At 39.1% G+C, this 19,089-nt stretch overlaps 1 pseudogene; it reads left to right on the forward strand.

Moving 5' to 3' along the window:
* The first annotated feature begins 583 nt into the window (after positions 1-583).
* Positions 584-14,569, forward strand: LOC146390524 (GTPase IMAP family member 8-like; annotated as a pseudogene).
* The last annotated feature ends 4,520 nt before the right edge of the window (positions 14,570-19,089 follow it).

The following is a 19,089-nucleotide window of genomic DNA, read 5'->3' on the forward strand; positions in this document are numbered from 1 at the left end:
GCTGTATAAAATACAGCTATGCATAAGTGAATGAATAATTTTGAATGAATAATTAGATTAGATAACTCTTTATTGTCTAATCTAATTATATAGAAATATGACATGAGAATGTGTGTCTTTGACTGTTCCTGTATAACTTATTTTCGGACTAGTTGACAAGTTATGCTCCGGTCATTTGATGTTTCCAAGATAATGTTCTTTTGTAATATAGTTAAATTTTCTTTATATATTTCATTTACCATCATACATACAAGCTAAGAAGAGGTCGTTATACTAACAAGAGGTATCAACGCTGGGCCAAAGTTCAGCACATGGTTAAAGTTTGTAATCCAGCCAGGGTGTAAATATCACTCAGCAGCCAGAGCTGAAGCAGGTAGCATCAACACATAAATCTACTCTACCCGGCTTAAATCACAAGAGCACCTCTGACCAAAAAGTTGTAGATTTTTCTTGTTTGCACAAATTAATCCAGATTCACATTGTGTTCACAGCTCCAACAAAATGAGGAAGAGGAGGGGGAGAAACGCAATTAGGTTGAATTACAATTGGATGGAAGTCGAGGACAAGGAGAAGGAAGCTTAGGATGAGGAGGAAGAGAAGCAGCATGAGCATCTTTAGGGATCCCTGTGATGTCATTGAGGTTTGTTTCATTAATACGGTCCAAGATGACTTGTTTTAGTTCACCTACTTCCTGTATTAAATAGTGATGTGCAAAATGTTGTGAAAAACCATGGAGCAGGCACGTATAGGGCATCTGCAGGTAAATGAACATCAAATCTCTAAGACAGACTGAAATCTGTATATTTATCACCCTTATGATAAAACCCATGTCAGCCATTGGTTTATGGACTTTGTATTTTGAAGCCTCAACATTTGCTTTATTGCTGTTGCTATGTTGGGACCATATTAGAATGAGGGATCAGAATCTGGAGTCATGCACACTATTGTTTCATTTAGTGTGTATCCATAAGATTCGTACAGCAGATCCAAGTTGTGCCTTGAAAACAGGAAAGTCGTCTGCATAGAGGAGAACTTTAATAGCAGGCTTGTACAAAGTGAAACTTTGTGCACTCGTTTTACTTCTGTCACCTTGTTTTGATGCAGAATTCACTTGAAATCAGGCAAGAACTGGACTTATTTTTTATAATGTGTTCTTGTGAATTGATTGTGTATCGCATATGTTTGATTTGACTTTCTGCAAGACAGCAGTCTTCCACTGGCCAAAAAAGTTTTCCAAATACCTCCACGTGATCTAGCCTGGATTTAGAAAAGAATAGCAAAAAAAATCTGCACCTCCTGCTTTACATGCAATCTGTGTTTGTGTGTTCAGAGGCGGCGGCGAGAGGGGAGACCTCGGCTCATCCAGCTGGAGAGCCTGACCAGGAGGAGTCGAACATTAACTCAGCTCTTCCAGGGCACCCTGCAGACTCGGCTGTTGGCATCGGCGAGGGATGACGTGAACGCCAAACTGGTCCATCACAGGTCAACTGCAGGTATGCGAGTCAGACCTTCTGAGGAGGGTTTCACTTTTCTCTCTTCTTTATAATTGACTCTTTTCTCTCTCTCTTTCAGCTCCTTGTCTCATCAGAGTGGGAGGGATTTGAAGCACAAAGGGAGGAACTTGTCGTTTGGTTGACTGATATGGATGTCCGCCTGAGTGAGGTTGACCAGCTGACAGGAAACACCAGTGAAAAACTGAAACAACTGCAGGTGTGGGCTTGTTTTGATATGACATATATTTGATATGATACATACGTCAGAGACATTATCCTAAACTGGACTAACAAAGGACCATGAGTACAACATGAAACGTACATTACATGGCGTAAGGCTGAAGTTCATTGATCATTTTAATCATAAACTTGTTGTTGAAATATTTTTACTGAACATGCAAACATCTGCTGATGAAAATGTGTTGATTTATTGGTCTGTTATGAAGCTATTGCTATTTCTAATGTGTTTTATCACTTTCTGATGTTTTATTAATTAAACAATACATATATTAATTGTTGTGTTATCTGTAGATATAGTATTTATATATATTATAGTATAGCAAATATATTTAATTATTACTGTTTAAAACACTAATATGTGACATGTATTAGTAGTGATGTTGTGCTGAGGGTTAAAATGCCTTTTTGTCTTTTGGTATACTACAAAATGACAATAAACCATTAATATATCTCTATGCTGTGCTCGTATTTATTTTACCCTACTCAAATTCAATTTATGATACATTTTATTTTGAAAGATTTAAAGGTTTTTTTAAAGAACCACTCAAAAAAGGTTCTTTAAAATGTTTTTTTTAAAGAACCATTTGAAGGACATTTTTAAAAATGGTTCTTTAAAGAACCATTTTTAAAAAGGTTCTTTGAAAAACCATTAAAGGTGCCCCAAAGAACCATTTCTTGATGGTTCTTTGGGGCACCTTTAAAGGTTCTTCAATGAACCTCTGAAAGAAATGGTTCTTCAAAGAACCATTGTTTGAAAGGTTCTTCGTGGCACCAAAAAAGGTTCTTCTATGGCATCAGTCTAACTCTTTTGGTTCCAGTTGGCACCTTTATTTTTCTGTGTGGGGAAAGACGTGCAGGTCCCACACATGCATAAAGTCAGGATGCACAGAGTTGGTGAACCTCTGCACATCTTTACTTCTCAGTAATTCTGCTTTTCTGAGATGCTCTTTTTATTCCCAATCTTGTCAGTGAATGGGTGCAAAATGATTTGTGATGGCAGTTAACTAAACTAGTTGCAAACTGTTCCTCCAGCTGGTTCATTTTCAGTACCACTGCCATCAAATTCAAAGTGGGCCAATATTTTCTATTAAATATTAAAATATCACAGTTTAAACATTTGATAGACTTTCTCTGCTATATTGTGAATAAAATTTGGATTTCTGAGATTATAAAATTACTGCTTTCTGTTTTTATTTACATTTAACACACTATCCCAACTTTTTTTTTTTAATTGAGGTTGTACTTCTTTTACAAGAACACTTTCAAAAGCAGTCCTGTCATTTCTCTATGATTCTGTAACTTCAGATTGGAAAAACACATGAGCAGTGTGTTGCGCCAGAGCATACATGACTGAGCATACATGATTTTGATAGTTTTTTTGCCAGAGAGGCCAGAACTCAGGATTTTGCTTCTTGGAAAAACTGGAGTTGAAAAGAGTGCATCGGGAAACACCATCCTAGGAAAGGGGAATGCTTTTGAATTGACGCCATCAGAGTGTCAGAAGGAAAGAGGAGAGTTTGGAGGTCAAAAACTGGCTGTAGTTGATACTCCAGGTCTGTTTGACACCCGTAAACCTGAAGAGGAGTTGACAGCAGAGATGGAGAGAGCCATCTGCTTTGCTGCTCCTGGTCCTAATGTGTTCCTGGTTGTGATTCAGGCCAACAGATTCACAGAAGAAGATCAAGAAACAGTGAAAATCATTCAGAAGATGTTTGGAAAAAGGTCAGCATGTTCCACATTCGTTTTGTTCACCCATGGAGATGACCTGAAGTCAGATGGAGACACCATAAAAGAATTAATCAGTAAAAATCCAGCTCTCAGTGACTTCATCGATCAGTGTGATGGAGGATACCATGTCTTTAACAACAAAGACAAGGATCCCTCTCAGGTCAGAGAGCTGCTGGAGAAGAGCAAAGGCATGGTTCAAAGAAATGCAGGAAGATTCTACACAGTTGAAATGTTCAGAGAAATTTACTTTAGGATTGTTCTTCTTAAGCTTCTTACGCTGAGAATGGAATCATCTGGAGTTTTCTTATTAATTAAAGACACAATAAACTTAGTGTATATGTACTCCTAAATTTGACGAGTTATTCTGACAGTTAACTAATTCAAAAGATATTTCAATATTTATTTATCTAAAACCAAAAAAGTTTACTCTAATTTCATGTTTAACAATAAAAAAAAATTCTTGTTTTTCCCTAAAGTCTTCTCCCCCCTCGCTCACATGCGTAAGTGCTGTGCTCAGTCGCCTAGTGCCTGAGCTTGGATCGTACCAAAATTAGAGGGAAATTGTGTGTAGTTTTTGTTTTATACAGTTGTTAGTCAGGCATCTATCTATGAAACAAATTACACTCCAAAAGACCCCGGGCTTCTGAAAAAACGAAGAAAGCAGTGAAGGAGTCAACATTCACAATTAAAAACTAGTCTCAAGTTTTATTTTCACAGCCTGAGAAACAAAAGGTGATGCATTAACTGAAATTTTAACAAGGTGCAAGTAAAACCAAAAAGCAGGCTCAACGCTGTTTTGGGAATTAGGGGTGTCGGCACATTGTTAGCTAAGTGGATCAGTGATTGTTTGCTGCTCCTGGTTCCCCTTTGTTTCTCATTCAGATTCACCAAGAAGAACAAAAAACTATTTAAAAAAAAGATATGAAGATAATATGAGGGAGTATGTAATGGAGGAAATAATCAACAAACATCCATATCTCAGTGATAGTATCAGTCAGTGTGATGGAGGACATCATATTTTTAACAAAAGAAACAAGGATTGCTCTACAAGGTCAGAGAGCTGCTGAAAAAAATCAGCAATGACAGAGCAGTAAGTGGGGCTGGCATCTAAACACTCAGTGTGAGGGCTGAGTGAAGGATTTTAGACAAGAGCCAGAGTTTGGTTCTTTAAAATCACAGCCTTTCGTAACAGAGGTATTATTTACAGGCTGTTATCCTTTACCTGCTGAATTATGAATGTTGTCCATCTCATTCAAACTGTAGTTTCTGGACTCCTCATCAATTCAGCTACCCTCCTTTTTCTAAGTCTTTTTTTCTTTGTAACTAAACATGTTAATAGCACTTTCAGATTTATATCATAGTTTATATAACACTTGTATGTTACGGTATATCTGTTGATTACATTTCAGTCATCTGTATTCTATTCTATTGTATTTTATTCTGTTGTATATAGTATTTTATTTTATTCTATTCTATTGTGTACAGTTGTGGACAGTATCTTATTCTTACTCTTATCCTATTCCAGTGTTTTTCAAATTTTTGTTATGTAACTTTGCACTATACACTTTTTGCTGTAACAAAATAAATTTCCCATGTGTGTGACTAATAAATGTTATCTTATCTTATCTTAGTACTAGCCTTTTTATTTTAGTATATTGATCTACAGTTCTTCACCAGTTTGCTCTTGCATCCTTGCTCGTTCCTACTTGGAAAGTCGACACGAGTAGAGGTTTCCGATGACAGGAGGACAGCTTATGAATGGGCCCCGGGGTCCGTCACTGTGCCCCCACTATTTCTATTCTAGATTCTCCTAAACTATAAATTACACTAATTAATACAATTCTTTCAAAATGAAAAAAGGTAAACATTATATCGCCGGCAAGTTATTGCAGTGCCAGATGTTTAATTCACAGCAGCTTCTGCAGTAACCATGGTAACTACTATTAACCCCGATTCTTTTGTCCCCATGATAGAACAGAGAAAACCGACTCATAGTATGTTAAAACATTTATATTTCTTTTATTCAATCATCTTCCGGAAGAGAGAGACCCCTGCACAGCCCAAAACGCCAGTTGCAGGATCTCTAACATTAGAATCATAAACTGTGTCTCATATAGGTATTATTTTGGTACTTTACATGTCACCGTTTCAATACAACCATTGTTTATATGGAAAAGTTCCTCTTTTCTGTCTGGCCTCCTGTATTTATTAATATACTGTACAGCTCTACACTTCCTGTTTTCAGTCTGGCTGAGCACTTAGTTTATGAGTCAAAAGTGGCCTTGCTCTACAAACCTTCATTATTAAAGTACATAAAACAATATAATAAGAAAATAAGGATACTAAGGATATATTAATTACATGACACTACAGACACTTAGCAAATGGATGGATAAAGGTTAGACTTTGAAGCCAAAATACTATGTACAGATGCTTAGTATATACACCAGGATTTTTATCTATATGTATATAAAGTGCAGTGGGAATGACAAATAATACAGGTGTATCTTTAGACAGTATTTATTGTGTGCGGATATTGTACAGCCTGGCTGCTGTCGGGATGAAGGACCTATGATAGTGCTCCGTCCTACACCGTGGCTGTAACAGTCTGCTGCTGAAGGAGCTGCTCAGGGCCTCCACAGGCTCATGCAAGGGGTGAGAGGTGTTATCGATAATGTACATTAGCTTGACTAACATCCTCCTCTTACTCACCTCTTCTAGTAGTCTAAAGAGGGGATCCCCAATCTATTAAGGTATTTCCTGTCCTTGCTGCCTTGCTTCTGTAGCTCCTGCTACTTTCCATTAGCTGCTGTTTCTGCCATATAGTTTGTTTTAAGTTCTTACGTGCTGCCGATGGCTACAGCAGCAGGGACTTTATTTCTAGTTCTGAAGATTATTGACCTGTATCAGAGCTATCAGTCTCTGCTGGTGGGTGTAACTGCTCATTACAGCTCCAAGCTGCATTTGTTTCTCATTCTGATCTCAAAGGGGATCTCTGAAAACACTTCAATTGGCCCCTGGTTTGTTATGATAGTTTGATTTGTTCTCAAGAAAGATCTTCAATGTGAATTTCAGGGTATCAAGCACCTATCATATTGTAATTAATGCAATTATGTAGCAGAGTAAATATTATGTTTTAATATCTGTTACGTCCCCACATGAAAGCTAGGCGAAGAGGGTGGGGGACAGTAACAGTTGGATCCGGGTGAAATGAAAAGAACACCAGGCAGAGGTAGTTAACACAAAATATATCTTTGTTATAATCAATTAACTCAATAATCATATAAATAGTAACAACAGAAAGAGACAGCACCGCTGCTTTAATGGTAAATCAGACAGGTCAACCCAAAGAGATGGCGACCACTTCAACAAAGAAAACAACTATAAGGCTCCAACAGAAAAAGACAGCAACGCTGCTATTAACAATAACCAGGCAGGCCAAACAAAATAATGGAGGCCGCCGTCACTTAAGGGAAACCACCGCTCAGTTAAGAACTACTCACAAAGAGCCACGCACAGTGGGGCTGGTCACACACAGCAGGCCTTTTCCACACCTGGACCAGACTCACACACTGACCAGCACAGAGGAAATCCACCAGAAGCCTCTCCCACATCCACACTGCTCTTCTCCAGCTTATATCACCTCTGTGGGTAATTGCTGGTAAACGAGGGCAGATGAGCAGCAGGTGTGTCCTAAAAGGAGAAGGCAGGGGCAGAGAGAGACAAGGGGAGGGGCAAGAAAGAAGGAGGTGGAGAGGGAGAGGACAACACCACGCCCACACACTCCCACAGCCTCACAGGATGTAACATTCCCCCCACCCTATATTCACACTATACAAAACACAGAATAAACTCATAACTATGCACTGCGTGAGAGTGCATCAGCCACCAGATTTTCAGTCCCTTTCTTGTGCTGGATAACCAGATCATAATCCTGCACCAGCAATGCCCAGCGCATTAGTCGCTGGTTGTGGTTGTACATGCGTTGGAGGAAAGTAAGGGGATTGTGATCTGTATACACCGTTACTGGAAAGGAGCTAGAGCCCACATACACAGTGAAGCGCTGCAAGGCCATCAGCAGCGCTAGAGCTTCTTTCTCTATGGTGGAATAGTTTAGCTGATGGCGCTTGAACTTTACAGAGTAGTAGCAGACTGGGTGACACACACCCTCTGCGTCGTCCTGCAACAGCACCGCACCAGCTCCGGTGGCACTGGCGTCGACTTCCAGTTTGAAAGGCTGAGAGAAGGGCGGCCAGAACTGGGGCGCTGCAAAGGAGGGATTTTGCAGACTCGAATACGTTGTTAATCATTAGTGGCCAGTCACATTATACGGTGCTAGTAGTGGCTGAGCAACACTGACACTCACTCACCTGTTCCCCTATGTATCCGGGTTTCCGGATTCCTGACCTTCCCAGCTGCCACAGGTAGGAGTCGTGTCCCAGCTGTCTGAATTGGCCATATTTTTGTTGACTGGAGTGCCTCATGTTTTTGTAGAGATCACCTGCGGATCGTTTCCTCTGAAGTCTTCTCTCCGTCGATTGCTGGTATGTTTTATTTTATGTCGTACGTTTAATTATTTTACCTGGTAGTAAACAGGTGTTTTTATAGGTTGGAGCTGCAGAAACCTCATTTTGGCCACTTTGTTTAAGAATCGGGCGGCGCCGTTTGATCGGTGTGTAACTTTGAGTTGTTACGATCTTAGCATTACTTCTGTCACAATGGTCTCTTTACTGTAAATGTTAATTTTACGGTACATTACAGGCAGTCTGGTCTTGGTGTGAGGCTGATATCTTAACAGCGGACTGCTACTTCTCTGGGCTACATTAGAGAAGTTCTGCTTTCACTTTCCCAGCTTTCGTTCGGGTTTCCTTCTGCCCGTTTCAGTAACTGGATGCACAGTAATTAGCTTTACAGTCGGCTTTTTGTCTCATACACAACCGAGTTGGATTTATGGGCTCATCTAGAACATCTAAAACCGAAAGTTTTTATAATAGTGTTTGAGGCATATGTGGACTATATGCAAGCCTGTTAATGTACTTTTCATGTATTGAATTGTTCAAATGGAGCAGTTTCACACATGCGCTGTACAGGAACGTACGCGTTTTCAGTCATTTCAGTGTGGATAAACAACTTTTCGAAAATGATTAAAAATGATATGTCTGTGAAGGTTCTCAGTCATCCAGGTCATCGTAGTCAAAGGAGCTTGCAAAGAAAAGCGTCTTAAAGAAGTCCAGACGCTTTTCTTTGCAAGCTCCTTTGATTAAAAATGATAGTTTGGATAACACGTTCTCACTACCAGAATGGGCTCAGTTTGGATGCGCAGCGTTTTTAGACGAAAACGCCGTTCTCAAATTTATCCGGATTAGTGTAGACCTCAACCAAAGTGCTGTGTAGCAGAGACACATCGCGTGTGAAATTTCTGGTTCTTTGGCCTTTTCCTTATTATTTTCTCAGCCCCTTATGTTGCCACACTTATATTTAAAGGGTTACATACATGTATGAATGTCTGTGCAAGTCTTTATATCACTGTCATGGTCCTGGGTCTTTGAGCCAGATTATGAGTTTGTGTTGTGACTCATTCTTTTGGATTCAAGAGATTTTCATATTCTATAGAATATGAAAATCTCTTGAACTATAGTTCTGTATTAGTTGGTCTTTACTTTTGTATTTTCTGCATCTAATTTCATTCTGTTAGTCTGTCCTAGTTTCATCTCAGTGTTTTGTACCTGTGCCTGTCTGTTTTACTCCTTGGTCTCACCTAGTTCATCATGTCTCCATGTCTCTCCTCTGTCCCAGTGTCAAGTTCACGTGTCTTAGTTTGTATGTGTCTCTGTGTGTGTGTACTTCCTTTTTTATTTTGATAGTCTCCCTTCTTGTGTGTTTTATATTCAGTTTTGCTTCACCCTGATTCCTCCAGGTTCTGTGTTCCCCATGTGTGTCCTCTCTGACCTGATCTCCTCCTGTGTGTTGTTTGTGTCGCCCTCTGTTCTGTCACGTTATAATTATACTCTGAAAGTTTTCCTCTCTTTCGTCCACTTTTGTCTCTACGCAATGTTACTCTGCCTTGCCTCTCTCCTTCACTGAACACAACTCCTCCTCCCCCATCGCTTCACCTGCAGGCAACAACAAGATGGACACGGCAGCTATCAAAGAGGAGCTGGTCGGTTAAAAGAAAACATCTGGAGATTACTATTTTAGTGCTGGTAGCGTTAATCTCGTTAAAATGACGTTAACGCTATAACTGCATTTACGCGGCAAATCTCCGTTAACGAGTTACCGCGGACCCCATGCACGGGGGCTGCATGGCCTAAAATCCTTTAATTTTTTTCAAAAATCGACAGTGCACCTTATCTATGAATTCAGGTTGTGCTTACTGACCGTGAACCGATTTTATGTGGTACACATAACATTTTTGACAGCTCAGCAATCTGTCAAAAATGTTTTAGTACGACTTTGGTAAGCTACGAAGCTGCACCGCTTGATGGATTGTTGGAGCATTACGGCTACCATAGTCAGGAGCCTCGGGGAGTGATACATACTGTGGTTCAACATAATATTACTGTATTGTGTGTATATAAGGACCACAAATGGCACCTGTAAAAGACATGGTTAGAAAGAGGATTTCAAACTCCAGGCTGTCGGTCACACAGTAGAACTTGGGAATAGAGCAGCTCCGAAACCTGTCTCTCTTTGTTATTATGCTCAGCGTCTTTTAGTTTACATTTTGACTGCACAATTGTGAGCTTTTTGTTATGCACACAAACAACATTGTTGTATTTTATTTATGGAGCATTATTATTTAATAAATGCTGATAATTTATTTCTGAATATTTTTTTTCATGTACATCTATGCTGTATGTTAATAAAAGTGCCTGTGTGAGATCTGGGACACAGCTTTGACTAAGAACTCTATTTTTGTTCTTACTTTATGGCTTTAAAAAAAGCTTGAGATATATATCGTATATCACCATCCAGCTAAAGAATATCGAGATATGAATTTTGGGCCATATCGCCCAGCCCTAACGTAACATAATGTAACGTAACATAATGTAACGTAACATAATGTAACATGTTATGCTTTTCAGTTGTACATAGTGGAGGCTAGATTTGGCTGTGTGATATGTTACAGAGAAAATATTTGCCTAGCTTCTGGGCGTTGCCCTGGATGCCTGGTCAGATATCATACCCTTGATATGCTATTTCTTTTATTTATTAAAAAGCCACCGTGGGCAGCATGGTGGTTAGCACTGTTGCCTCACAACAAGAAGGTCCTGAGTTTGCATGTTCTCCCCGTGTTTGTGTGGGTTCTCCATGCAGTTAGAGGGGTTAGGTTAATTGGAAACACTAAATTGCCCATAGGTGTGAATATGAGTGCGCTTGGTTGTCTCTGTCTATGTATCAGCCCTGCAACAGACTGGCGACCTCTCCATGGTGTACCCTGCCTCTCGCCCTAAAACACCTGGGATAGGCTCCAGTGACCCTGAAAGGGATAAGCAGTAGCGAATGGATGGATGGATATTCAAAAGCCAAACAGAAATATGATGACATGGAAAATAAGAATTTAAACCCTCAGCTGGCATATATAATGCCCATTTCCATTCAGGGTGGCACAAGCCACTGTACTCCTAGTTTGAGTCACAAAGTTAATGTCCCAGACAGGGTCTTCATGCAGGTTTGTGAAAGCAATAGAAACATCAATATTAAATACGGAGTCTGTGATTAACTGTCAGTGCTCAGAGCTCCACAATTACACAGGCTAAAAACTAGGATTTGAGATTAGCTCTCCTTTTTTCTTCAATACACCAAACACAAAATATGAACTCTTCTCTCATACAAAAGTAACTCAACTTGAATCACATGTAACTAACAACTAGCTGTTCCTGTGTCCTTCTGACCTTTTTGCCCCACTTCTCAGGCACGTTTCCACACATTCCAACACTGCAGAGCGATAAAGAGGAAACTGCTGAGCAGCAGAACATCAGCAGAGCCAGAAAATCACACAATAACTGCCTGTAAAAGACAGACATGGCCAGTGAATACACTCGTCCTGGTGAGTACATTTAAAAATACTAATCTATAACATTAATTTTATATAAAGGCTAATAAAAGTCAACAGCCACTTATTAAACTAAACATGTATCAGATTCTAGTCATTATTTTAATTTATGTCCTTGTTTGATCTATCCCTTTAACAATTTCTCTTTGTTATTACTACTTTTAATGGTACTTTGTACACTGTGATTCAAATCAGAAGTTTAGTCTACAAATCCAAAAGCTGGTTCATGAAATGCCCAACATGAACATCAACTCTCAAAAGTTAAAAGAAAAGTTTGACTGAAAAGTTATTTTCTTTTATTAAAGCTTAGAGTCAGAAAGAATGTAGGAAAAGAAAATTAAAATAATTTATTAGGAAAAGAACTGTTTTTCAGTTAATGTCATCTGGAGTTTCTTGATGACACAAGAAGTGGAAAAAAAAAGATTTGAACAGTTTTCCTACTAAAACTACAGAGGAACAAAAGAAGGAAGGTGTTTTCTTGTCCGTCTCCTTCAAAATTTGTTCTGTTCACTAATAAACATGATTCTTTACCCCGCTTCAGATTAATGGTCCACTCACCAAATCTACCAAGACTTTATTTCCTTGTTTGATCCAATTCCATCCAATTCCAAAATATTTGTAAAATCTAAATAAAGCCAGATTGCAATGATTAGAAAATCCAACACCCAGATTTTATTTACAATAGAACATAGAAAACACATCAAATATTTAAACTGAGAAAATTACAGTATCTGTGTGCCTTTTCTTTATTTAATTTGATGTAACAGTGGTGACAGAAGTCAGGCACCTACTGGTTTGGAGTCTCTAAACAGTTAAATATTACTATACTGTAGGTATCATCATATATGGCGCACATGAAGAGGAAGTCATACAGAGGTTGAAGGGTGAGGGAGAGATGGTGTCTTGACATCATGATCTATAATAATTGACACAGTAAGAAGGTTACTGGTTCAAATCCTTCTGGGATCTTTTATTTTTTTTCCTGGAGTTCACATGGGTTTCCCACTTCCCAGCTTCCTCCAACAGTCCAGAGACACACTTGACATAATAGAAAATACACATTGTTTGTCTTCAGAATTTGAATTGTGAATATATTAACTTTAAATTTTACCTTTAAAATGTTTATTACTCTTCAGCAAAACAAGAAGAACCAGAGAAGCCAGAGCTCAGGATTTTGCTTCTTGGAAAAACTGGAGTTGGAAAGACTGCATCAGGAAACACCATCCTAGGAAAGGAGAATGCTTTTGAATTGACACCATCAGAGTGTCAGAAGGAAAGAGGACAGTTTGGAGGTCAAAAACTGGCTGTAGTTGATACTCCAGGTCTGTTTGACACCAGTAAGCCTGAAGAGGAGTTGACAGCAGAGATGGAGAGAGCCATCTGCTTTGCTGCTCCTGGTCCTAATGTGTTCCTGGTTGTGATTCAGGCCTACAGATTCACTAAAGAAGATCAAGAAACAGTGAAAATCATTCAGAAGATGTTTGGAAAAAGGTCAGCATGTTCCACATTAGTCTTGTTCACCCATGGAGATGACCTGAAGTCAGATGGAGACACCATAGAAGAATTAATCAGTAAAAATCCAGCTCTCAGTGACTTCATCGATCAGTGTGATGGAGGATATCATGTCTTTAACAACAAAGACAAGGATCCCTCTCAGGTCAGAGAGCTGCTGAAGAAGATCAACACCATGGTTCAGAGAAATGCAGGAAGATACTTCACAGTTGAAATGTTCAGAGAGGCTGACCTCAGGATTGTTCTTATTGGGAAAACTGGAGTTGGGAAGAGTGCATCAGGAAACACCATCTTAGGAGAAAAAGCTTTTGAATCCTCAGCAGGTTTTTCTGTAGTAACGTCAAAGTGTCAGAAGAAACCAGGTCTGTTTGATGGTCAAAAACTGGCTGTAATTGATACTCCAGGTTTATTTGACACCAGAAAAACTGAAGAGGAGGTGAAGGAAGACATCAGTAGCTGCATCAACCTTGCTGCTCCTGGTCCTCATGTGTTCCTGGTTGTGATTCAGGCCAACAGATTCACAGAAGAAGAACAAAAAACTGTCAAAATCATTCAGAATATGTTTGGAGAACAGTCAGCATGTTACACTATGGCCTTGTTCACCTGTGGGGACAATCTGGAGAGAGATGAAGTCACCATAAAAAACTTGATCCATGATCATCAAACTCTCTCTGACTTCATCAGTCAGTGTGGTGGAGGATATCATGTCTTTAACAACACAGTCAAAAATCCCTTTCAGGTCAGAGAGCTGCTGGAGAAGATCAACACAATGATTGCGAGAAATGGAGGAGGATACAACACCAATGAAATGTTCAGAGAAGCTCAGACAGCTCAGACATGTGTTTCTGGTTGTGATCCAACTAAACAGATTCACCAAAGAAGAACAAAAAACTGTGAAAATCATTCAGAAGATATTTGGTGAACAAGCAGCTGATTACACAATGGCCTTGGTAATCCATGAAGATGATGAGAATAAAGACACCATAGAAGAAGCAATCAAACATCCAGATCTCAAAGACTTTATCAGTCAGTGCCGTGGAGGATGTCATGTTTTTAACAGCAGAAACAAGGATCGCTCTGAGGTGCTGAAGGAAATCAACAAACTGACTGAAAGAAAAGGAGGATGCTACACCACCAATATGTTTGAAGAGGCAGAGAAAGCCATAAAAACAGAGATGGAACGACTTCAGAAAGAAAATCCAGAGATGACGGCCAAAGAAGCAAGATACAAAGCAGAAAGAAGGAACGAGGTTACTCAGGGGAATTGGGATGACATTATTGGTGGAACTGCTGCAAAAGTTAGTGCTGGAGTTGCTACTGCTGTTGGTGCTGCAGTTGCTGTTAGACTTGGATTTTTTGCTCAAGGAATGCAAGGTATGGGAGCTGCAGGGTCGGCTGGAGCTGCATCAAGAGCTGCAGTGGATTTGGCATTAAAAACTACAATTTTTAAATTGAAATTGGGGGATTGTGTTACACAGTAATACTCAGTGGAAGTCAACATTTAGAGTGGGGCAAAAAAGTATTTGGCAGCCACCGATTGTGCAAGTTCTCCAGCTTAAAAAGATGAGAGATGCCTGTAATTTTCATCATAAGTATACCTCAACTGTAAAGAACAAAATGAGAAAAAAAACCCCAAAAAATCACATTGTCTTTTTAAAGAATTTATTTGGAAAATAAGTATTTGGTCAATAACAAAAGTTGATCTTAATACTTTGTTATATGCCCTTTGTTGGCAATGACAGCGTTCAAACGTTTTCTGTAAGTCTTCACAAGGTTTTCACACACTGTTGCTGGTATTTTGGACCATTCCTCCATGCAGATCTCCTCTAGAGCAGTGATGTTTTGGGACTGTCGCTGGGCAACACAGACTTTCAACTCCCTCCACAGATTCTCTATTGGATTGAGGTCTGGAGACTGGCTAGGCTACTCCAGAACCTTGAAATGCTTTTTACAAAGCCACTCCTTCATTGGCCTGTTCCCTTTGCAGAAAAACAGCCCCAAAGCATGATTTTTCCACCCCCATGCTTCACAGTGGGTATGGTGTTCTTGGGATGCAACTCAGCATTCTTCCCCCTCCAAACATGGCAAGTGGCATTTATACCACATAACATTCTCGCCTTCCTCTGGATCATCCAGATGGTCTCTGGCAAACTTTAGATGGGCAAGGGGACTTTTTGAGCACTGCAGGATTTTTTCCACACCTAGTGTGTTACTAATCTTTGTTACTGTGGTTCCAGCTCTCTTCAGGTCATTGACCAGTTACCCCCGTGTACTAGTTCTGGGCAGTTTCCTCACCGCTCTCAAGATCATTTGTACCCAACGAGTTGACATGTTGTATGGAGCCCTCTTCCCAAGCTGCTTGCCTATTGTAGATTGTACACCTGCACAAGACTGCAATGAGCCAGTTTTGTCCCTGGTGTCCTTAGACAGCTCTCTGGTCTTGGCCATAGTGGAGGTTGGAGTCTGACTGTTTGAAGGTGTGGAGATGTCTTTTATACTGATAACGAGTTCAAACAGAGGCCATTATTACTGGTAACGAGTGGAGGATAGAAGAGCTTCTTAAAGAAGAAGTAACAGGTCTGTGAGGGACAGAGTTCTCGCTTGTTTGTGGGTGCTAAATACTTATTTTCTGCACCATTATACAAATAAATTATTTAAAAATCATAAAATGTGATATCCTGGGTTTCTTTTTTACATTCTGTCTCTCACAGTTGAAGTGAACCTATGCAGAAAATTACAGGCTTCTCTCATCTTTTTAAGTGGGACAACAATCTGTGTCTCCCAAATACTTTTTTGCCCCAATGTATCATCAGCTGGTAAACAAGGAATTAAATGAAAAATAATAACAGTAATAGTGTGAACCTTTTTTCAGTATGTGTTAGAAAGAGAAACAGAATATATTGTGGCGAGCTTATACAAGGAGGAGACAGAGGTGTCCTTTGGTCTTGCTTCCTGCGAGTTAGCCAGGGAGCACAGCCATTCAACAGAAAACACAACAACATCAAAAAGGCGTTCTCTCCACCCAGAAACACACAGTCGCAGAGAGAGAGCGTCACCTGTAACCATGGCAACATAACGCTGCCGCCTGGAACAACAGAACATAGCTGTCATGACCCCAAACAGCCCTGACCCGCTACAATATGTTACCCAAAGAAGAAGGACATGAAGCTGAAAGAAACAATCAGTTTCATTGGGACAGCTGAGTTTTTGTGATCATTTAGCAGTAACTTATTAACCCTTTAAGACCTACCATGGAACCAAGTCCGCCAGAGCTTATAGTATATTTTTACATGCTGTGGAGCCATTTTTTTGGAGCATTTCGAGTTGCTATACATCAATACAACCATTATAGCCCACATTTTAATAATATGTCTGCATTAAGTGCATAGTAATTACATAAATTGCAAAAAAGTGCAATAAACTACAAAAAAATTTAAAATCGTTTTTGTTTTTTTAACATATATTTCTAGTTAGAGAAATTTAAGAGGCTTATCCCTCAAAACTGTAAATACAAAAAAGTTGCACAAACTAGTTTCCCACCAAAGGAAATTTATTTTAAGTGTCTTCATAGTTTTATTTTTGAGATACACCAATTTTCATATACTGCAGGAAAAACGAAAAAATATATTATAGTGCAAATTTGCAAAATAACAGCATATGCATCAAAATAAACTATTTCCAGCAGTGCAATATGAGTCCTCAGCATCCCAGAAACGACACAGAAAGTCATAAAGTCAAACATAACTTTTAAAAACACAAGTATAGGCTCATAAGGCCACGATGGTAAAAAAACAACTACATTTCCGCAAAATGACGTCACGTCCGGTTTCGGGCAGGTCATGCCGGACATGCGATAGTTCACGCTGATGGACGTAGGAAGTGTTACAAACAGCTGATCGGATCGGCAAAGCGTGTTTCTGGAATATTATGTTTTTGTTGCTGCAAGTGCTTTTTATGCAGTTTTTGCAAAGCTATATGTGGAAGGAAACTGTGACCTAGGACAAGCTGATGGCATAAGATGTAAGTACAAGTCCTCTGGTTTCATATGCAAAAAAAATTATTGCGCTAGCTTACGTGGTTGCAGTGCTACCGGGATTTAAAAATAGTTACGCAAAATGGAGCGTGTCTGCTTGACCGGCTTTAAAGGGTTAAGGACAAATTATCATAAAGACAGAAGAACATAACCACAGCATAGCATAACTGTCTTTATAAGTCTCTTTTTTAATTTTTTTATGTGAAATATCTTCAATAACATAGTTTTTGTTAGTTTGCTGAATAGAAACATGTTAATCATCACTGATTATTAGCCTACTTGTAATGATTGGGGGAATTTGAATTTTGAATTCTACTTTGTACATAATCTTACAGACTGATTGGTTTAATGTGTCTTGAAGCTGTGGTCTCACATTTAGTTTGATCTCCTGAATAATGTATCATTAATAAAACAGATTAAATGTATTGATGGAGGGTTTTTTCTTGTCTTTTCTAACAAAAAAACCTGGAATGAACCAGTTTCCCATGAAGAAGATTCACTGAGGTGTTTGAGCTGATCAAATGATGGTGTTAAAGAACAGCAGACATTTATTTCATGTTTTCTCCACTGGGTTAAATACATTTTTATTCAGTGATTAGCTGGAACAAATTAAGAAGTCAACAGTCAACTGAAAATAATCTGCACACAGAGGGTTGGAAAAAATGCATCAGCCATCATTGTGAATTATTTTGTTTGGTTTCATCCAGCAGCACCACCTGCTGGACTAACTCTAACCTGAGACTCTAATATGAGATATTGTAATAATTGTAATTTTACTGTAAATTAAATTACATCAAATACATTATATTAAATTGACAATTATTGTATTTGAAATATTTCTTACAACAACTACTGTGATATACGGTATTTACTACTAGACCGCCTCAGTGTCACTGGGTCAGCCCTATTTCAATACAAACACATTATTGTAAAACGCTGCCACCTTGTGGTGAAATCAGAAATACAGTTCAGAAAATGCTATTTAAGAATGGGTCATTTAGGAGTAAGTAAACCAGATGTTCCTTCCTAAAAGCATGCAGTACAGTTAAGCATCTGCTTTCCTAGCAGCTTGTAAATTTCGTCATTTTAAACTGATTTGTGTTTCACAATTTGGTACGGAAACTGGACTAACTGAAAAGGAGGTGAATAGAAAGATTGTTCTCTTTTGTTGTTTTTTCAGATTCACCAAGAAGGAAAAAGTAATTCAAAATACCATTGGTGAACAAGCAGCACGTTACACAATGACCTTGTTGACCCGTGAAGATAATCTGAAGGAGCAAGATATAATCAATAAACATCCAGATCTCAGTGATATTATCAGTGAGTGTGAGGGAGGACATCGTATTCTTAACAAGAGAAACGAAAATCGCTCTATAAGGTCAGAGAGCTGCTGGAAAAATCAACAATAACAGAGCAATAAATGGGGTTGGCATCTAAACTCTCAGTGTGAAGGCTGAGTGAAGGATTTTAGGTAAGAGCCAACGTTTGGTTCTTTAAAATCACAGCCTTTGTAACCGATGGGGTTTTTTTTTTTTTTTTTTTTTTTTTTTACAGGCTTTTATCCTTTGCCTGCTGAATTAGGAGTGTTGTCCATCTCATTCAAATTGTAGTTTCAATACAGCGGACAGCTCTTTTCATTTCCTGACTGCAGTTCCCCTACCCTTCTTTTAACCTCTTATTCCGGTTAGGAAAAAGAGGCATCGCTTCTGTCTGTCTGGAGATCAAAGTTAATGTTATTGATTGAACAGGAGTTCCTGGTGTGTGTTCGCTGTTCAAACAGCTGCAGGTACAGCAAAATGTAAGCGAGGAGAATAAAATTTAATACATTTTCCAAATCACCACATTAATACACACACAGGTTGGTACAGTGCGTATGTCCTGGTTCAGCTCATATAATAAAGCGCATAGAACAAACTATAAACCCGCCTCCTCTCCCTGCAGAGGGCTGAGGAATCTTTCATTAATGATGACGCTGTCTTCCGGAGACTTGATTGGTCAGTGGGCGGTGCTTTCACACCTGTTGCTCT

The sequence above is a fragment of the Perissodus microlepis genome, chromosome 3 (genome assembly GCF_051167445.1).
Source record: "Perissodus microlepis isolate ML-2025 ecotype Zambia chromosome 3, ASM5116744v1, whole genome shotgun sequence".
NCBI lineage: Eukaryota > Metazoa > Chordata > Actinopteri > Cichliformes > Cichlidae > Perissodus > Perissodus microlepis.